The following is a 22,741-nucleotide window of genomic DNA, read 5'->3' as shown; positions in this document are numbered from 1 at the left end:
TGCGCTGTCAGCACAGAGCCCTACGTGGGGCTCAAACCCAAGAACTTTGAAATCATGACCTGAGCTGAGATCAAGAGTCCAACGCTCAACGGATTGAGCCACCCAGGAGCCCCGAGGAAAAAAAACATTTATTTTTATTTATTTTGAGAGTGAGAGAGAGTGCAAGTGGGAAGGGACAAAGAGAGAGGGAGAGAGAATCCCAAGCAGGCACCGTGCTGTCAGCACAGCCCCATGAAGGGCTTGATCTCACAAACTGTCAGATCATGACCTGAGCCAATAATATCAAGAGTCAGATGCTTATCTGACTGAACCACGCAGGCACTCTTGCAGTGAACATCTTTGCATGAACTTATATAGAGAGTTCTTCAGGTTATCTACTTCCTCAGTTAAGCTTTGATAGTTTGTGCCTTTCAAAGAGCTTGTCAGGTCTCATCTAGGTTGTCAATTTTATTAACATAAATTTGCTCATAATATTTCCTCATTACCCTTTTTACTATCTGTAGGATATGTCTTCTCACTTTTTTCTCGATCAAACCAACTGGCGGCTTTTCAATTTTATTGATCTTTTCAAGGAACAAGCTTTTTAATTTCATAGATTTTCTCTGTTGTGTTCTGCCCTCAAGTTTATTGATGCATACTTTTACCTTTATCATTTCCTTTTTTCTTAGATCACTTATTGGAGGATTTTTTTTTCTAATATAAGCATTTATTGCCATAATCTTTCTCTAAGCACTGCTGTAGTATCCTCCTACAAATTTCTATATATTTCTTTTCGTTTTCATTTATTTCAAATATCTTCTAAATGTTCTTGCAATTTTTGCTTTGATCCATTTATTTAAATTATTTAAAAAGGCTTGGAAGTTTCTCTCAATTATCTTAAGTGTCTTTATTTCACCTTTATTTTTGATAAATATAGATAGAATTCTAAGGTGACAAGATTTTTTAAGTACTTTGAAGATGTCAGTCCATTGCTTTTCCAGCTTACATAGTTTCTGATGAGATATTGTCTATCATCCTTACCCTTTTTTATATATGCACACCATGTATCTTTTATCTGGTTTCAAATATTTTTTTCTTTTTGTCATTGATTTTCCACGCTTTGATATATTTTTCATAATTTGGGGTACACTGGTACCTTGGTGTAATTTTTTTTTTTGGTATTTGCTCTACTTGAAGTTCATTAAACTGTAAATCTATGGGTTTGTAGTTTTCATTAAATTTGGAAAAATTTAAGCCTTCATTTCTTCAAGTATTTTTTTCAGAACTCCCTTTCTACTACCTTCCTGGATTCTCCATCTCTCTCTCCTCTCTCCTTGTAGGACACCAATTATATATATGTTAGCTCACTAAGCTTCTATTATTTTGTGTGTGTATGGGACGGGGTGGTAGTTTCTATTAACATGTCTTCAAATTCATTATTATTTTTTTTTACTTTCTGCAGTGTCTAATCTTAATCTTAATCCTCTGAAATGTATTTGTTATTTCAGATATATTCTTCCTCTCTAAGATTTTATTTGGTTATTTTCATACCTTCAATATTCTTTTCTTACCATGTAAATTTTGAGCATATTTATAAAATATAGACTAGGCATTTTATAATTGTCTCCTACCCCCATCTTCTTTGTCATTTCTGAGTCTATTTCCATTAGTTGATATTTTCTTCTGGTTGTGGATCATATCTTCGTGTTTCTTTGTATGGCTACTATATTGATTGGATAGTGGGCACTGTGGATTCTACATTTTTGGGTTCTGGATACTTTATTCCTTTAAAGAATGTTGCACTTTGTCTTAAAATGTAGCTAAGTTATTTGGAATCAATGAGGTCTTGTTAAACTGTGTTTGGTCAGGTCCAAATAGCCTCAGATCTAGGTCGAGGCTGTTCCAGTGATTCTTCCCAATAATCTATGTATTATGCGGTCTCTGCATGCTGGCTGGGGAGAACATGAACTGCTTCCAATCCTGTGTGAGTTCTGGGAACTCTTCCTTTGATATTTTTAATAAACTCTTTATTTTTTCAATGTAGTCAGAGCAGGTTCCAGAAAATTCTAGCTGAAAGGAGAATAATGGTTGTTTGGATTATATAAATAAGGGAATATAAACTATAAAAGACACTGACTGACAGTCAAGCTGAACAGCCAAGTTCCAACTTAATTTAAGAGTAAAGATGGAGCTATTACTGATTTTTGAGAAGATAAATGATACAATATAAGGAAATAAATTCTGGGATGAAGTAATATGTTCTTTCAAGAAAAGAAAGGCTAGAAATAGGGAGAACAGCTAGGAAGTCAATTTAATCCAGGGGTTGCTCAATAGTGATGAGCATAGAGCAGCAAGAAGAGAGAAAATGGTTCATATGAACAGCATTTGCAAGGAAGAAGTTATTAGACAGAAAAAGCATGGTGACAAACTGGATAAAATGATATTAGAAATGGAAAGGGAAGGGTTGATGACTACCAAGATTCCTATCCAAGATGATACTAAAAGAAATGGACAAGGAAAAATAGCTTTCAGGGGGAGATGATGAGTAAGTTTTGGACTTCTGTTTTATGATGAAGGTGGCACATCCAAGTAACAATGTCCTGGAGGCTGTTGAAAAATAACATATAGTTTCACAAACAGCATATCTGAGCAGGAGACCTAAGTCTGGACAAAAAGAGGCATGGTTAATATGGATAAGTTTAGTTGCTTTTTAAACGTGTTACTGTTCAAAACTCTATCCTCGTGTCAATCTTACTTTAATAAAAGAACAACTAATAATATTTTCTCTGTTTTAGATTTTGAATGCCTTTTGGTTTCTAGATTTGAAAAGGAATTAGAAATATCATAATAATGCAAGGGAAGCTATTCTTGTGTAATTACTTACACAAGTATTGGAAGCCTCGCATAAACTGTTGTGTTTGAGGGGACTCCAGCCCATATTCTTTACCAGGATTTTGGCTAACCTTCACATAAACAAGCCTCCAAATAGTTCAATAGTCCCCACCAGCAGTTGCCAGGCTAATGCTTTCATTTCCTTTTCATGGCACGTTTCCCAAAGAATCTGAGCCTTTTGCATTTTAAGGAAAGATTTCATACAGCAGAAATAGGCTTTAGAAACACAACACACTATGATTTTGTTTGTTCCATGATACAGACAATTTCCAGAACACAACACACAATTTTCTCTACAAACAATTTTCTGGGGTAGCAACCCATTCACCACTACTACTCTGAATTAATTAGATAAAAACATAAATTATGGCATTCTAGGGCACTTTAGAAATCACCTACTCCAGATGCCTTATTGAGTAGATGTAAAAATTGTTGTTGTGAAATTAGGTCAGATTTACGGCACAGTTAGAAGTAAAATTAAATTTCTTGCTATTCTGCCTAGTGTTATACACTGCACCATTAACTCTGCTAACTTGCAAACATTTTTGAAAAGCTTCTTAAGAAGATGCAAATCAAACATGATTTTCTTGATTCATTCACCTTAAATGTCAGTCTCTTATTATGTCCTAGTTTTCTATTCCACTCATGAATAAAGCAGCTGGGTAACACTGGGTAATCTCCCAGTAATTGGCCTATAATGATTCAGTTGATTTCACAATAAACCTAAAACAAGTACTTTGCTTACCTCTCTTTTGTTACTACATGCCTTGACTCCAATTAGGAGATAAATTTCTGGTTTCCAAGGCTATGAATAACAAAGCAAATTTCCTCCCCACTTTATTTATCTATTTATTTATTTATTTTTGCAATCTCTACACCCAATGCGGGGCTTGAACTCATGACCCAAGATCAAGAGTCACGTACTTTCCCAACTGAGCCACCAGGCACCCTTCTCCCCACTTTAAAGTGAAGGAAAAGCTAATAAATAATAGATTGTGATTTATGACTTAATCATATCTAGCTTATCCTTGTAGATCCCACTTTACATAAGATTTGTTTTCCAGAAGTTAGCAAACTGGCTATTAGAAACATTTACTATACTTTCCCCAACAGTGTTATATATTGCACTTAGGTAAATTCATTGATAGTATTACTTCTGGGGTGTGTGTGTGTGTGTGTGTGTGTGTGAACTTTTTTTTAATGTTTATTTTTGAGAGACGTAGTGCAAGCAGGGAGGGGCAGAGAGAGAGGGAAACAGAGGATCCAAAGCAGGCTCCATGCTGACAGCAGAGATCCTGATGAGGGGCTCAAACTCACTAACCGTGAGATCATGGCCTGAACAAAGTTAGACGCTCAACCAACTGAACCACCCAGGCACGCCTAAACTCTCAATGGCAAACTGATAACTATCTTTAATTTATAATAATGGTTTGTAAAACATGTTTTTATAAATTTACATGTTTTGCTGCCAATAATACATATTCCCCCACCCCAAAATAAAAGGATACTTTCCCACCCTACTTAGGCTGCACAATTGCAGCTCCAATAGAGGAAGAAGGGCAGAGGAAAGGAGGGAGGAGAGGCCGATGGAATCTTACAAATCTAACGGTTTGGTGTTTGGGTTGTTTCAGGGGCAGCTGCTAAATCAGGACAGCTCTAGGTTCAGGGAACTGTCTCAGAGGATGGAAGTTTTATTTACAGGGTCCATCTGTAAGTAAGGTACATGAAAGTAAAAGATCTGTAGACTGTGATGGTAGTTGAGGTGTCTGGCCTCAAGAGCAGCCCCTCTTTCAATCAAGCTAGTGAGGGAAGAGCCCCACAGAACAGAACGTGTAACTATTAGTTATAAGGTGAATAGTCAAGGGGTGCCTGGGTGGCTCAGTTGGCTAGGCCTCTGACTTCAGCTCAGGTCCTGATCTCAACTTTGTGAGTTCAAGCCCCACATTGGGCTCTGTGCTCACAGCTCAGAGCCTGGAGCCTGCTTCAGGATTCTGTGGCTCCCTCTCTCTTTGCCCCTCCCACCTCTCCAAAATAAATAAATATTAAAAAAAATTTTTTTTTAACGTGAATGAGCAACAGCCAAGGACTGTCTGTAGTTTACACAGTTTGGCACTAAACCTAAAATCCTGAGGACCTGAATTTAGTGCTAAATATTAGTTCCTAAAGCATGCTCCAAGCTGAGCAAATTGCCAAGGAGAATATTCCTAGTTAGATGGTTTCTAGATTCCACAATGCAGGTTCTAATCCAATATATTATATCAGTATTTTAGCCTCTATATGTTTTAATAACCATGTTGAATTACCATACGACTCTCTAATTCAACTTATTGGACAAATGTGGTACATGAAGTTCAAGAATTTAGCCCCTGGTCACAATCCTGTCTAAGCAAAAATGCAGTCATCTGCAGTTCTCAGCACATTATAATTCAAATGGGTAGAATTTTCTATTATAGTTTCAGGCTATTGCAATGTTTTCCATTCTCCACCATCAGTATGAGATCCTCAGGTAAAGTTGAATTATCCATTACTTAAAAGTTAAGCAGTTTTTCCATTTTCAAAGCTACACAAGAAAATGTTTTTCTTCTAAGTCCGTGACTCACCAATTCAATGTTTGAATTATTTCATTACTAGGTGGACATCATTTTCTATTGTTTCAGGCCAAATTTATCTGGTACACATACTCTCAGCACATTGAATTCATTTGAGGAAAATGTAGTAGTTTCTATTAATTACAGACCAATGTTAGGTTCTACTATTACAAAGATCACCATACAGATAGAATTAAGGTGACTGTAGTTTTCTTACATGAACCCAAGTGCCTCGGGTGCCAAAAATTGGATGCCTACCCCAGATCACTTACACGGTCAGGGTTTTGATGTGCTCTCCTATCTGTGGGCCCGCTAGAATACTTCACCCAGCTCCACAATGTGGGCCACAAACATAATTTCTATCTTATAGAATTATCTGAACTGTTTTAAAAAATTCTTTACAGAAAACAAACTGAGTGTTGTTGGAGAGGAGGTGGTTGATGGGGGCAGGTTAAATGGGTGATGGGTATTAAAGAGGGCACTTTTCTGGATGAGCACTGGGTGTCATATGTAAGAGATCAATCACTGGGTTCTACTCCTGAAGCCAAGACTACACTGTATGTTAACTAACTTGAATTTAAATAAAAAATATGTTATATGACCAAAAAAATAAAATTAAAGTAAATAAATTAAAATTAAAATTCTGAAAAATTTAGACATGCAGAACCTCCTTTTACGAAAAACACTACTCTTTTTTGTTGTTATGCATCATTTATATATTATCCATTGTTTTATAGTTTGCATTGTAGTCCATTAATCTATTTGGAAGTATAAGTGTCATGCAATGTCAGGTGTACAACATGGGGATTCCACAAGCTATGTTATGCTGAGCTCACAAGTGTAGCTACCATCTGTCACTATGTAACACTATTACAACACCATTGATTATTATATTCCCTGTGCTGTACCTATTATCCTCAAAGTATTACTCTTATACAATGGGTTTTCTCACCCATTTCGCCACCTTTGGATCTTGCATCAAAGTTACTTCTACTCTTTTATGTTTTCTTTCACATCTATGGAGCAAGACAAATAATCCCGATCAGAAATCTCTCCTGAGAAATAGTTCATCATGAGGATTGGTAAATACCCAGAGACTAATATGGAGCCAGGTAACTAGCTCTTCAGTCTACCCATGACTCATCTATCTTCCTTCCATTGAATACATACTGGATCCTGTTGGAGATGGAAGCATTTCCTGGCTGAACCAAATTGAACCAAAGCTAAACTAAGCAATGGGAGTGGGGTCGTGAAGGGTTCTAGCTAGATTGTACTGTCATCACCTAACCTGCTTCTTTGTACCACGGAAGGGGCCAAGACTCATGACTGAAGTCTTCACACCGTGTCCTTAGGTCTTGAGAGGGTATGCCACATGGACGCTCTCTTATCCTCAAAATTCTAACTTTTTCTCCTACTTTTGCTTCCTGTATTACATCTTCCTTTTAGCTCCTTTCCATGTGATGTCTCTGAGCCAGACTGTCCTTTGACATGTGACCTTTTACTACAAAATAGTGATGCCTCGACCTCCAGTTTCTTTTTGTTGCTTACTAATGATCTCAAGAAGTCTCCTGAATGCCTATGACTTCTCTCTGCAGCAGGGGGTGAACTCTCACCTCATTTTCTACTACTTTGGCAGGGGGCACTTGGGGGGATTCAAGAAAGGAAGGTCTGAGGTGTTGTTAAATAAGGATGAAGACTTCTATTTTGGCCTGTGGCTGATTTTCTAAATACGACTGAAATTAAAAATCCAATTTACTAATAAAATATTATTTTCTTATTGAAGGGTACTCGACCAAATCCTTATGAAAAATACAAATTCCTTCTATTAACTAATTCTGTTCCCCATGAATTAACAACCGTTTTCTTATTTCCTGTAGGTATATTTGCCTCCCTTGAGTCTAAATATTTGTGACAGTTTCCCCCTCTGTTAATTGACAAAGACAAGCACCAAACCCAAAATCATATCCTTAATCCCCAGGAAGTGATTATACCCTCCCACACGTGATTTATTACTTTATTTTCTAAATTTCTATTTGTAAACCTATTATGCATTGGGCATAGTGTTAGGTGATTCTATGAAAGATAAAATAGGACTCAATTCCTTTCTTCAAGGAACATAGAGAGATAATCAACATAGAGAGATAATCATAAAACAATTTGGAAATACGGTGATCTAGATTTACCGAGGGCATATCCAAGTATAAAGGAAACTGTAGAGGGAATTCGGGTGGGAGAAAGGCAAGACTAACCAGAAGAGGTGCTGACAGAACTTATTCGTATGGAATGTGTAGGCATTTCCAAGCATGGACGATAGGGAAATAGGATTTAAGCCAAGGGGACAGCATGAACAAAGGCATAAAACTGAAAAAAAAAAAAATAACGTGATCTATAAAAAAGCAACTATTAGCAGTTCAGGGTTGCTACAGCATAAACCTCAAACACAAAGCAGTAGAACATGAAGGGCCATGCAAACCAAATTAAGAAGGTTGGAATTTCTGCTATAAGTGATAATGAGTCATTGAAAGGGATTTGCATGGTTAAGTCCATGTGTGAGAAACACCCCTGGAGGCTGTGAGGAAGATGGATTGAATAGATATAAAACATGAGGCAAGGAGACAAACAAGCTGCTGCTCAGGACCTGGATTAGGGTCGTGGTGGAGGGACAAGTGATAAGGGGCCTGCCCAATGGGACAAATACTTACGGAGGGAAATTGGCAGCACTGTATGTAAATGGGCTGTAAGGACAGGGAAGAAGTGAACATGATTCCAAGTCAAAGTCAGGGGTGTCTCAATAAACAGGAATTGGCAAACATAAGATAGAAAATTCAAGGTGATGGTAGCTCAGGGAGAAGATCAAGATCAGTTCTGCACAGGTTGCATTTAAAATGGTGTGGAGGGGCACCTGGGTGGCTCAGTCGGCTAAGCGTCCGACTTCAGCTCAGGTCATGATCTCACAGTTCGTGGGTTCGAGCCCCGCGTCGGGCTCTGTGCTGACAGCTCAGAGCCTGGAGCCTGTTTCAGATTCTGTGTCTCCCTCTCTCTCTGACCCTCCCCCGTTCATGCTCTATCTCTCTCTGTCTCAAAAATAAATAAACGTTAAAAAAATTTTTTTTAAATAAAAAAAATAAAAAATAAAAAATAAAAAAAATAAAATGGTGTGGAATATCTAGAACACCATGGATAGATAGGTACGTCTGAATCTCTGAGATGACTGGGCAGGGAAATATATATGGAACTTTTAACATATAAACAGTAACTAAAACAACAAGAAAAGATGAGATTTTTCAAGGAGGTCATTTTTTCTAACATTAGCAGTGATGACGTTCTTTTTACAAGATAGCCAGCTTTGCTTACTATTTTTGAAGAGTGACTGTTATTATTTTGTATACTTGTGAATAGCACAGATTTTTTGAGATATACAGTTGGCAGATACACTCTCAGTTTTACTTGTGAATTATAAAAGGTAAGGAAACAGACACAATTGTTTTTTTTATGATTTCATGACTCAAAACTTGAGGGGTAATTATAAATATTGTTCTTGAAAGCACAATAGCTTAACTATTCATAGGTGGATTTCATGTGTATTCTTACTATCCTAGATAAAAACCTAAAGGTTACTGTTTCTCAAAATTGACCCCAGTTTCTACCCCAAGGTTTTTCATGTAATCTTACAAAGCATATCACAGACAGATGTTTAGAGCCAAAAGAAAACCTAGTATTTTATTTATCTACTGGATACACATCTTATAGCAAAGGATTTTCTAGTTCCTCCATTTAAAAAGAAACACTTTTGGGGCACCTGGATGGCTCAGTCAGTTAAGCGTCCGACTTCAGCTCAGGTCATGATCTCACACTCCGTGAGTTCGAGCCCCGCGTCGGGCTCTGTGCTGACAGCTCAGAGCCTGGAGCCTGCTTTGGATTCTGTGTCTCCCTCTCTCTCTGCCCCTCTGCTGTTCATGCTCTGTCTCTCTCTGTCTCAAAAATAGATAAAAAAAAAAACATTTAAAAAAAATAAATAAAAGAAACACTTTTGCTCTTTTTGGATGTAAAAGTTATGCCTACTCTTGTGGAAAATATGTAAACTGTAGAAGAGTATGAAGTATAAGAGAGAAAATTGAAATCCCTCCTAAGTTCCCAACTCAAAATCTTAAAGTGTTATAAATGTTAAAATATTATGAATATAGAGGCTCTTGGGTAGCTCTTGATTTGGGCTCAGGTCATGATCTCACGGTTTGTGAGATTCAGCCCTGCCTGTGTCGAACCCACACTATAAGTGTAGAACCTGCTTGGGATTCTCTCTTTCCTTCTCTCTTCCCCTTTCCTACTCATTCTCTCTCTCTCTCTCTCTCAAAAAGAAAAAACTGTAAAGAAATATTATGATTATAAAATTTTATAAGTATATTTTAAATATTATAAATATAAATTTCATAGGTATATAAATATAGCATATATAATATACATATATGTAACATACACACATACACACAAATATATATTAAAGAGATAGGAGATTGGCTATTGGGCAAAATTGTGTGCTCACCAGGTCAGTGACTGTAGGTCAGATGTATGTTGTCTAATCAGCTGCTTGCCTGCTACTTTCTAAACAAAGACAAAAGCTGCAAAACATTTACATTTTCCTTAAAAAAACCTTCTCCCAAGGAAAAAACAAATCACTAACTCAAGGAGGGTTTCCTTCATGGTTGCTGTGGGCTTTGCCTTCAAAGAACTTCTGCTAAAGAACAGTTTGACCCCAGCCAGGTAGGGATGGGGGCTTACCGACACTCTCAGGCTTCCCCCCAGTTTGGGGACTTGGAGTTGCATCCAGCTGAGTCCCAAGCTGTGACCCTGTCACCACACTGACCACTGTCTTTTTTCACCCTTTACTTTTGCTCTAAGGATATACAGAAAACAGCATATAGTGTATATATGCTGCTCTCAGTGCCAGGAAACCAAGATTCAGGAACATCTTTGCCCCTTTTCTCTGTGATATCATAAGAAGGGAGAAGTTTCTTCAAAAGTGACAAGGACTGGCAAGTGATCAACTGCACATGTAGGTGTGTTCATGAATGCATTTGCTCTCTTACTGTATATATGCAACTCTGAATCTTATTACAGTCTAAGCACTTTATCTTCTCTCTGAAAATTCTACATGAACATCAATTACAAGAGCTGTCAGTATCTTATTTTTATGCTGTTCTTTGGTCATTTACCTCACATTGGTTCGAAATCATCTCAGTGCATGCGAGGGCTCTTTGTCCTCCATTGATTGACATCTCAGGACTCCTACAAAATATGGATCTTGTTTAGATTTTGAGTTGAGCAAACCACACTTGAAAAGAAATAAATGGGACAGTTGGTGAACTTTGAGTACCAACTGGGTACTTGGTGATACTACAGAATTACAATTTTAAGGCATGATAATAAAATGTGGTTACAGTTTTAAAAGTGATCTTTGAAAGATTAAAGGAAGATTGTTGACTCTGCTCACGACACTTCTGAAAGGCTCAGTCCCACAACTCTGACCTTACTTCAGATGCCAATTGCAAGTAATGGGTCTCAGGGATGCCCACTCTTCTGTCCAGTGGCTACAAAGTCAAGAGTTCCCACACCACCACCACCCTCGGGTTTGATGATTTGCTTGAACAGCCCACAAAACTCAAGGACATATTTACTTATGCTTACAGGGCTTTTATAAAAAAAATATTATAAAAATACAGATTAACAGCCAAGAAAGAGGTTCATAGGGTGATGTCTGGGAGGCTGTGAGCACAAGAGCTTCTGTTCCCATGGAATTTGGGGTACACCATCTTCATGAAATGCAAATGTGTTCACTGGCCCAGAATCTCTCCAAACCCAATTGTTTCAGGTTTTTATAGAGGTCTCGTTACATACGTATGAAAGATTGGCAATTAACTCCATCTCTAGCCCTCTAGCCCCTCTCCCCTCTACAGAGATGGGAGGGTCAGGCTGAAGGTTCTAACTCACAAATCACATGGTTGTTTCCTGTGACAACCAGCTCCTATCCTGAAGCTATCTAAGGCCCCACCAAGAGTCGCCTCATTGACATAAACTCAGGCGTGGTTGGAAGGAACTCATTGTGAAGAACAGACGCTCCTCTCAACCTGTCACTCAGGAAATTACAAGGGTTTTAGGAGCTCAGTGCCTCGAACAGGATGAAGACCAGATATATATTTCTTATTATATCACAAAACCACACAATCCACACTGAAGTTCTTTTTTGGATGAAAAGATATGATGTCTGAGACTTGACATAAAATAATCTAGTTGATGGGAATGAGTTTGTGGGAGGAAAGAGATGATTCCAATGGGCCCTTTGTGAAGAATTGTTGAAGCTGCAAATGGGCCCATGGGGATTCATTAGTCTCTCTTCTTTTAGGTATGTTTGAAATATTCCACAATACATTTTTTAAAAGGGGAATAAGGGGTGAACTGAGTCTCTAAATAAATACACTAAATAAGTATTTTGTGAAACTTTTGTTCACCTTCCCGGTGAAGTGCCTTCTGATATTTTCCATTGTATTCTATGCTATTCCATACTTTCATTCTGGCTGTGGCCCACAAATTTGATTTTGCTATTCAAGAAAGGAACACAACATCCGCTGTTTAAAAACGAGTATTCTTCCCAAGTTCCACCTCCCAGTCAGCCTTTTCCCACTACTAACTCGTCGTTGCTACTGCTTGTTGCAGACCCAATTTAAATCAGAATCCTGACTTCTGATTGCCTAGAATGGGAGTTTGGCGAATTTCAAACCATCACCATTATAAATGATCCTGTGAAGAGTCTTTATGTGTGTATATCTCTGTCTATAATTCTTGCAAGTGGGATTGCAGGGTCAAGTAACAGGAATAGTTATCAGGCTTGTTATGCATGTTGTCAAACTGCTTTCCAAAAATGAGTAAGTTGCACTCCCATGAGCTATCAATGAGCATGCTTATCTTATGGTTCCCTAGCTGGTAGGCTTTTTTTTAAATATATTTTTTAATGTTTATTTATTTGTGTTTCTTTATTTATTGAGAGAGAGAGAGAGAGAGAGAGAGAGAGAGAGAGAAAATGTGAGCGGGGAAAAGAGAGAGGGAGACACAGAGTCAGAAGCAGGCTCCAGGCTCTGAGCTGTCAGCACAGAACCTGTTGCGGGGCTGGAACTCAAACTCATGGACCATGAGATCATGACCTGAGCCTAAGCGGGCCACTTAACCAACTGAGCCACCCAAGCGCCCCTAGGCTTTTTAATTGTTCCTCACTTTGAAAGACAAAAACATTTCATTTTACTCAGATTGCTTTTTTTTAATGTTTATTTATTTATTTTGGGGAGACGAAGAGACAGAGTGGGGGAGGGGCAAAGAGAGAGGGAAACACAGAATCAGAAGCAGGCTCCAGGCTCTGAGCTGTCAGCGCAGAGCCCGACGAGGGGCTCAAACTCATGAACTGTGAGATCATGTCCTGAGCTGAAGTGGGGCCCATAACCAAATGAGCCACCGAGGTGCCCCTACTCAAATTTCTTTTACCATTAGCAAAGCTTATCCTCATTTCAATTATTTGTTGGCTATTATTTACTTTCTGTGGTCTATCTATTTCTGTCCTCTCCCCATATTTAGTTAGGACCATTGAAATTTTTTAAATTACTTTATAAGAGAATTTTATAATTGAAGGTTTTTTATGGCACATATTCTCTCTTAAACTTCTTCCTCTGTTAGTCCCGAACAAAATATTGCTGGTTTACCTTTTTATGTTTGTTATCATGTATTATCAAGCTGGCATATCTTACCAGCTTCTTAAGGGTGAAACAGTGGATTTTTAAGTGCAGTGTGTTCTCTGCTATTCCACTTCCAGTGGGGTGTTTAATCTGTCCATCATACTGACAAGGGAGTTATGCTTTGTACAAACAAGAGGTTGCTGAGTATATGATATGGTTGAAGGAGATTCAAGACACTGCCTCACTGTCTACTCAAAAATATCTCCTCTTATAGTGACAGAGCAGATACCCCACAATTAGAGAAACATGGTGTTGGCAAATGGAAGAAGAGACAAACTATTTTGTACTAATGTAAGTGTCCTCACCCCCAAGCTTTTAGCACAGCAGAAGACTAGAGGAGAAAGAAGGTGAAAGCAGACACAAGAGCAGGAGAGAAGCTGATTCTGAAGATGAATATCAAGTCACACCCCTCATGGCAGTCTCAGGATAGCAGAGGAATAATCTGAACATTTGTTAGAACTAAACGAGTGCCAGGTACTGCTCTAGGAATAATCAGATAAAGCCTGGTTTCTACCCTTAACTCAGCTGAGAAGCAGAATAGTACATCAATTCTTACAGGACAGAGCTTCAGTTTCTATGGTAGAATATCTATTCATCCCAGACACTGGAATGTAAATTAGGCTAGCTGAGGGTCACAGGTTCCCATGGGAGATAATGTGTGATATGAGATTTGAAGACTGAGTAGGACTTAGCTAGATAGAAAAAAAAATGTGGAGAGGGCAATCTACGCAAAGAAAACAGGACGTCTTACAGGGAGACCCTGGCAGGTCCTGAAATGACGTGTTATTTTTGTTTATGTTTTTGTTTTATTTAAATTCAAGTTAGTTAACATACAGTGTCGTCTTGCCTTCAGGAGTAGAACCTAGTGATTTATCTCTTACACGTGACACCCAATGCTCATCGTGAAAAGTGCCCTCCTTAATGCCTATCACCCATTTAACCCATCCCCCCATCCACCTCGCCTCCAGCACGCAGTGGGGAAAGCCCAAGAGAAATCTGGGGTTGGGAATGCGTGGGGTGGCCTGAGAGGCAGCTTCCAGGTTTTGGAGAATTTGTATGCTGAGCTACAGAATGTGTTTAGAAAGCCACTGGTGTTAGGGAAATATTTTAAACAAGGATGTAATATCTGATATTTTAAAAGATAATCGTAATTGCAAGGGGATGAAGGCTGAGAGGGGATGAAGACAAAAGGGGGAGCTGATTGTAAAGCTATTGTATTAATTCAGGTATGAATTGGTGTATGATGCGGCATTTGGAGGGAAGCAGATAAACATGAGAGATTAGGAGGTAGAATCTCTAAGACTTGATGAAAGACGGGATGCATGGTGAGGGAGAGGGAAAAGCTTGAGATGACCCACATTCCTAGCTCAGGTGACTAGGTGGATAGTGGTATCACTTGCTGATGACTCATACCCATCAAATCATGATTCATAAACATGATAAGACATTGTTTCTACTGTTTCACTCTTAAAAACTGGCAAAGGAAGGAGAAGCAGAATCAGTTGCAAAGGAAAATATGGCATAGTATTGTAGTGTAGTGCAAAGGGTTTTGGTGTAAGAATTTATGGAACAAGTATAAGTTAATGATCTCACTTACTATTTAAATGAAGAAGACTTTCAGACAGAGACGTGTCAGCTAAAGAGAGATGGCTGGATGAGCGGTTCTAATTCTTTCTCCTTAATGTTTTCCCTCTTTGATTCTTCCCACCCTCACCACGACGGACCCCAACAAACAGCTGCCCCCCATTTAGTTCTGGCTCAGAAGAAACAACACCTCTTTCCTTGGCTTAGCTCTGTACAGTTGAAGTAGACAGACATTTTTTAGAGATAGTTTTCCACATTATGTACAGAAATACCAAATTTCCAGAGAAGGCTGTGAATCATTTAAGCTTCTCTTTCTGCCTCAGGTTGTTTTTCTATTATGTGGATTCTCAATGCTTTTAGTCTATGTTGTTTCAGTGTTATTTTTGTTATTTCTCCTTGATCACATTCTAATTATATCTTATATTCCTGCTTCCCCAATCTTGAGTACAAAATGAGGTCACATTCCTTTTAACATTCAAAATAAATTTTGACCCTGTGGTCCATCCCAGTATCCTGTCATAAATGTTTATTTCCTCTCCAGCTCGCTCCCTTAAGGTAACTCCAAAGCTTCCATGATGTCTAATATATTCGCTTATTATTGCTGAGTAACAAATTACCGCAAATTTAGCAGCTTAAAATAACACTCGTTCATTATGTCATAGTTAGTACGTCAGAAGTCTAGCATGGTATGGCTGGATTCTCAGTTCAGGGTCTCACAAGGCTGAGATTAATTTGTCAGCAGACTAGATTCCTTTCTGGATGTTCTGGGGAAGAAGACTCTCCCAAGCCCATTTTGATTGTTGCCAGAATCCAGTTCCTTCTAATTATAGAACTGAAGTCCCTATTGCGCCTTCAACTTACAGCCAGCAACAGAGCATCAAATCTTTCACATGCCTTGGATTACCCTGACTTCTTCCACCTCCCTCTTCTGTTTTTAAGGGCTCTTGTGATTACATTGTGCCCTCCTGGATAATCCAGGATTTTCTCCTATTTTAATTTATAAACTTGGTTGTATCTGCAAAGTCCCTTTTAACACAGAATGTAACATATTTGCAGATACAACAGCAGAGGGTAGAGATCACAGTAGATATATTTAATTCTGCCAACCACGTCTGCATGTTACCAAGAGATAAGTCTTAGTTACTATCCTTTGAGGGACACAAACTCACAAAACCATTTTCAATTACCAAGAAATCCCCTTTCTGATGTAGCAAGTTATCCCTGTTGAAACCCAGGCACCTACCAGGGAACTTCAGCCTTCTCAAAATCATCTTCCTTATCTACCAAATGATCCTGTTTCCTAGATAAGCACTACCATCAAAACTTGATAATGAATCTGCCTAGTAAAACTCCTGTCCACTTAAGAGAGGCATTTTAATGACCTGGAGCTAATACATCTCCATATTCTCACCTCCAGCGACATGCTGCTCTGTCAGAGCTCCACATTGCTAAACCTTGTTTCACAATACTCATTATAATATGATTCTCTAATTGCACATCTCTTTTGGCGTATACACATTCAGAGCCATTTCACCTCAAAGCACAATTACACAGCCTGAGCCTGAAGGAGTGGTCAGTATTCCTCACAACATACCTACCCCCTGTGTATTCTTCCCAACTTCTCTACCTGATCTCTAGGAACCAAGATTCCTTTTTAATGAAAGTCTTTACCCATCACATGAATAAAAAATTATAATTCCAAAAGCCTATCTACAGATATGAAAGAAAAGTATGGTAATTACAATGTAGACTTTGTGACTATTCATAGGAAGGCCAATAAGCTGAAAGAGCATCTTAATATTCAAAATGTAAAAATGAGTGAAGAGTTTGTTGATGGAATAGCTCCATATATTTTATATTCACAAAATTTGAGTTTCCAAGACCTTCTAGGATAGAGAGAATATGATAAATCAAAGAACATTTGTTATTTTTAAAGAACAGAATTTTAATCTTACAATTTGAATGCATGCTACCCCCTTTCCCCTAAGGAAAGTTACCAATAATAACCATCATGTTTTGGCTTCATTTTCTTATTCCTTGCTTGCATTTGGTAATAAGGATCTACTTGTTATGTTTTTTCACACCTTCTATTTCCCTTTGTCCTTATGGTACTGTCCTATCCTAACCCCTCCTACAGCTGTATGCAATTCTCTGTCTCCTTCTTGGGATTTTCACTTATGTATATCCAATGTAAATTGTGACATCAGAAACATAAAATGAGACAGGGGAGAGTGTGTAAATGTGAACATTTTGTATGCATTCAAAGTTAAGTTCTTATCAACTTAAAAGAAACTCTATAAATAAAAGATGTTTTATGTAAGCCTCATGGTAACTATAAAACAAAAACCTATAACAAATACAAAAATTAAAAAGAGGAAGAAATTTAAACATACCACTACAGAAAATCATCAAATGACAAAGGAAGAGAGTAAGAAAACAATAAAAGAACAGAGGAATTGCAAACAGCCAGAAAACAAAATGGCACTAGTAAGTCCAGACCTATCAATAATTAAATGTAAATGGACTAAATTCTCCAATAAAAGACTTAGAGTGTCTGAATGAATACAAGATAATAAATAAATAAATAAATAAATAAACAAACAAACAAACAAATAAATAAAACAAGACCCAACTATACGTTTCCTAGAAATGATTCACTTCAGCTTTGAGGACACACACAGACTGAAAGTGAAGGAATAGAAAAAGATACTCCATGCAAATGGAAATTAAAAGAAAACAGAGGCAGCTATACTTACATCAGACAAAATGGGGTTTAAAATATAGATTATAATAAGAGGCAAAAAGAGATCATTATATAATGATATAAGGGCCAATACAGAAAGAAAATACAGCATTTGTAAACATTTAGGATATGTGTAAGTTCATAAGGACTATTCACAGTCCACTATTCTTGTTCTCACCAAATCAGTAGAGCAAAAAGCTAGGTGTATTTAAGTAAATTCTTTTTCTTCATGGAGGCTTGCAGAAAAAGCATTTTTTCTAACATTCCTAAGTTCTAATATCACTATCCATCTGATTCCTCAAGCTGGGAACCTAAGAGTCATCTGTAATGCTTCTCAGTAATGACTTCTAGAATTGCTGTCTGCTATATGTACCCTAATTGTGTCTATGTTTCTGCAACCCCATAACCTATAATACTTTTCAATTCTAGCCTGGATTAATGAAACAGACTTTAAACTGGTCACCTGGATTCTAGCATTCTTTACTGCCATCTCCTTAAATCCATTCTTCATTCACTGCCAGGATAGTCTATCTAAACTGCATATCTTTCCCTGCCACTTTCCTATTTATAATCCTCAGATATTCCCATTGCTTACAGGATGAAGATAGTATTGTTTGGTGTGATAAATAAGGCCTTCTGTGACCTGTTTCCTGGGTATGTCTTCAGTCTCGTTTCTCACCCACCTACTTGAACTTTCTGTTCAATTGATATTGAATTGTTGGCCACCCTACCCCCAGCATTCTCCATTACACTTCTCACAGCATGATTCCTCATGATGTCTTATCTAGTTGGAGGGCCATTTTTCCATCCCTGATGCCATCCCTCTGCCTGGCTAATTCCTATCACTTATTTAAGATTCAGGACTCGTGTCACTTCATCTAGGGAGCTATTTTGAACTTCTCTCAGTCAGAGTAAGGTTTCTCTCCTCTGTCTTCCCATCGAATTTCAGGCATATTTGTACTGCTTGAATTATCTGCTTTCTCCTGTTAGTGAACTTATAAGGCAGGAACTGTATGTTATTCCTCATTCTATCCGAAACATGTAAAAATGTGCTTGGTATATATATATATATATATATATATATATATATATATATGCTTGATATATATATGTACATATATGTATATAGTATATATATATAGCATATCTTGTATATATAGATATATATAGTATATCTGATTTTATTGGATTAATGCTGATTTTGCTACATATACATATATATAGCATATTTTCTCCATTATTATTCTCTTAAAAAAATGAATGAATGAATTAGTGAATTAATTAACGTGACTTCACAGATACTTCTCTCACCTCCTTGCCTTGCTAGAGCATGTGGCATCTAGACAATATTTCCCTCTTAACCTGCAGGAAAAATTGGACAAAGGACTTTGAAGTGAGAAACCCTCCAAAAGCCTTATTTTCTTAAATATTTACCTAGTAGAACCCCTTAGATGGCCTAATTGGGTGGGAGGAAGACAGCAGATGGTACCTAACATGGGGAGCACCTTTTTAATCCAGATGGCAAAATTTCCATGAATGATGCCACGTATTTAGAGATGTCCTGGACCAGATCTCTGCTTCTGTTCATCTCAGAGAACACTTTGTCTCACTCAGGTGATAACCGTGATACAAGCAATTGTTCCTACAAGATCCACCCATTATAATATCTATAGTGTGCCAAAAGGGGACTCTCAAACATAAATAGACTGCACAGAAAGGCTTTATTTCAGTTATCACCATGGCTTGGTCAGAAAACCTACGCTGCATTTTAATACACACACCCTACATACACCCAGCCTGGTGAACTCAAGCAAAGCTCGGAGGTTTCTAATCCTGCTCTAATGCGCGTGGTGAATTAGGCCCAATTTTTTGAGAAGAGTGCCTCTTCACACTCCATGAGATGAAATAACTCCTTTTTAGCTGCTTTTTTACCCTAAAGGGACAATTTGGCTCAAAAAGCTCCCTATTTGGAGTTTATTCCTTGCCTTCCTCCTCATGGTTTGCTCCCAGGGGAGAATCTGTGCTGCTTGCATGGGATATAAGCATATTGCCTAGCCTGATAAACCTGACATAGAGTAATAGTAAAGACAAACAATGAAATAATCATCTTAAAATCACAGGCTGAATGCTGATTTTGCTACATAATATCTAGAACATTCTGTAGCTCTAATTTTATTTTCTATAAAGTAATAATTTAATAATAATAATTATTATTATTATTATTATACACACGTACATACATATATACCCTATTTCACGTGATTGTTTTGGACGTTAAACAAGAGTATAAAGTGAAAGCTCTTTGTAAGTGATAAAGCACTACATCAATGCAAAATTAGCAGCTATTGTTTCAATAATATCAGAAAGAGAATGAGATTAAGGGAGGGCTCACTGTGAACCTCACTCCATCCCTGCACCATCCCTTCAAGTTTCTGCTTTGGAAAAGTGTTTCCTCTTCAGTCTCTTTACCACAAATGACCATATAGGCCAATTGCTATAGGACTACCTGGTGGCATTCTTGCTTGAGCTTGAGGTTCTCGCTCTAGGTTTTGTAACTGAGAGGCGCTCCAGAATGTTTTTTTTTTAACGCTTTTATTTATTTTTGAGACAGAGAGAGACAGAGCATGAAAGGGGGAGGGTCAGAGAGAGAGGGAGACACAGAATCTGAAACAGGCTTCAGGCTCCGAGCAGTCAGCACAGAGCCCGACACGGGGCTCGAACTCACATACCACGAGATCGTGACCTGAGCCGAAGTCGGAGGCTTAACCGACTGAGCCACCCAGGTGCCCCTCCAGAATGTTTTTATACTTGCTCTGATTGACAAATCAGAAAGAGTTTGTATAACTTGTAAATCTATTTCCATAGTCCTATTATGGGGGAAATCTGATGACGTGTTCATCTGTTACTATCACCCACTGTTTTCCCACCGCGTGGGGCTGGCAATAAAGCATTCGAGATGCCCCGCCAGAGGGCTGGGGTCCCCAGTGAGGAGGCCAGTTTACAGTTTAGGATTATGGAAAGAGGTATGAAATCCTTCCTCAGAACCTTTGCCTATAAGAAGGGTCCCTCAGAACAAGCTGCTCCCTGGTGGTGACCTAAGAAATATATTGGCTACATTATTCTCTACCCTAGGGAATCTATTACAGTTAGTCAGGTATCAGGTATTATATTCCATTCACCTCTCCCTTGGTGCTTTCTACCACCAGTCCATCCACTTGACACAATACTTTTGGTTCAAAGCACTATGGTGAGCATGCCAGACAGGTGCTAATCTGTCTTCTTGCACAAGTGAAAATTAAAAATGGTGGCCTACCGACAGTGAACTCCCCCTTGTACCCCTGTGCCTTAAGATGATAGGCGATCCAACCTTACTAGCTCTCCATGCTTCTTTCACTGAGCACACTGTGTCCCCAAAGGGAAGGCACACACAGTTTCTGCCTTTTAGTAGGAGACAGTTAAGAATCATATTTTATATTTAATTTTAAACCCACAGCAATTTACCTTCTGCCTTACCTTCCAGTGCACGACTAAAAATTTCTCATAATGGTGAATACTGAGGTATGCACATTTTTCAGTTCTTATAAAATCTACCTTTTGCTATCCTTTCTACCTAGAATGCTTGGCTCTACTGCCTTCTGTCAGGAAACGCTCACTAGAAATACATTTGACCAATACATATATTCTTTTCTGACCCTTACAGTCCAAAAGTGCCTTACATAAATTTCTACTGTGTGATTTTTCATACTCTCCTATAATCTTTTGTTTACCTTTTTGATGTCCCATAGACTATGAGTTCCTTGAAAGTAAGAACTGTTCTTTTGTTTTTTTTATTTTTTTGTTTCTTATTGTTAAATACTTAGGACCATTCCTGGCACAAAATAGATGCTTGAAATTGTGTTGAATGGAATTGAATGACCCTTCTGACTATCTGTCACTGGGGCTTTTAATGTTCCCAATTATCTTAATAGTTACAGTGTGTTGTCCAACAATTATCTATATTTTCCCAACTGGCATGAGCATTTATTACATAGCTTATTGAATTTAGAGATGCAATGTATAGCCATGAACATTAACCAAGTAAACTAACTTATGGAAAAACTAAACTTTAGATTTCATATTCTCACCAACCAAAATAATTGATCAAACATATATTTTTAGATGGAACATGATATTTCAGAAATTAGGTATTATAGAATGTTTTGCCAATTTGATATTATATGGAAAATAAAAAAATAACAAGAATATTTATTATGCTAGATTAAATTTCATGTCTCTATACCACAATTGCGATTCCATATAATGTAATTTTTCCACAGCAATAAAATTTTTTAAAAATCAACCATAAGAAAACATGTTTTAGCATTGTTTAAACATCTTTATCATATTTTTGGCAAATCTGTGGCAGAACTTTGGAAACATTTTACATGAACATTGGGTGAATCAACTCTAAAACAGCAACATTTATTAAATGTTTTTAATGTTTATTTATTTCTGAGACCGAGAGAGACAGAGCATGAGTGGAGGAGGGGCAGAGAGAGAGGGAGACACAGAATCAGAAGCAGGCTCCGGGCTCTGAGCTGTCAGCACAGAGCTCGACGCGGGGCTCGAACTCACAAACCATGAGATCATGACCTGAGCTGACATCGGTCGCTCAACCAACTGAGTCACCCAGGCGCCCCTAAAACAGCAACATTTAAATTTTTAGATTTGTAGGTGTGGAGACCACACATCTTGGCTTGTCCAGCATCATCTGAGCTTATTCTTATTGTCTTGGCACAATTATTAGTAGCAACCCCTACCTTCTCCAAGAGGATCTTAGTTTGGACAGTAAAATTATTAGGCAATCTTACATATAGGCTGTCTATACAGAGATTTAAAAAAAAAGAAACAATAGTGTTTAACCCTTAAGTGTCCCCATGGTTGATATGAAATCTCCTGATTTTTTTAGGTTTTGATAAAATCTTTTGATTTAACAAAAACTAGTTTGGTAGGATTTTAACTTTCTGTTTTTACAAATTTCCTTTAAATAGGAGTATTTCTCTGTCCTACAAATTATATTTTATCAATATACCTTCTTTCCTTTTATCTCAAATGAAATGTGTTTTAATTTTATAACCATATGCAAGTCTTAGGTACTGTAAAAGTCTGTTGGTCCAACTATATAAAATCCAGAAAGAGTC

At 37.8% G+C, this 22,741-nt stretch overlaps 1 protein-coding gene across 4 annotated transcripts in view; it reads left to right on the top strand.

Moving 5' to 3' along the window:
- CFAP299 (cilia and flagella associated protein 299) overlaps positions 1-22,741 on the top strand; it is a 597,649-nt gene that overhangs the window by 540,022 nt on the left and 34,886 nt on the right. Inside the window, exon 5 of one of the 4 annotated variants that reach the window (XR_006216911.1) lies at positions 10,356-10,513. The exons of the other annotated variants lie outside the window; for them this stretch is intronic. The gene's annotated coding sequence lies outside the window, so the exon portion shown is untranslated. The remainder of the gene's footprint in view (positions 1-10,355; positions 10,514-22,741) is intronic. 4 annotated transcript variants of the gene reach the window in all.

The sequence above is a fragment of the Panthera tigris genome, chromosome B1 (assembly GCF_018350195.1).
Source record: "Panthera tigris isolate Pti1 chromosome B1, P.tigris_Pti1_mat1.1, whole genome shotgun sequence".
Classification (NCBI taxonomy): Eukaryota; Metazoa; Chordata; class Mammalia; order Carnivora; family Felidae; genus Panthera; species Panthera tigris.
The sequence above is the reverse complement of the archived record's forward strand: the minus strand, read 5'-3'. Positions and strand labels throughout refer to the sequence as shown.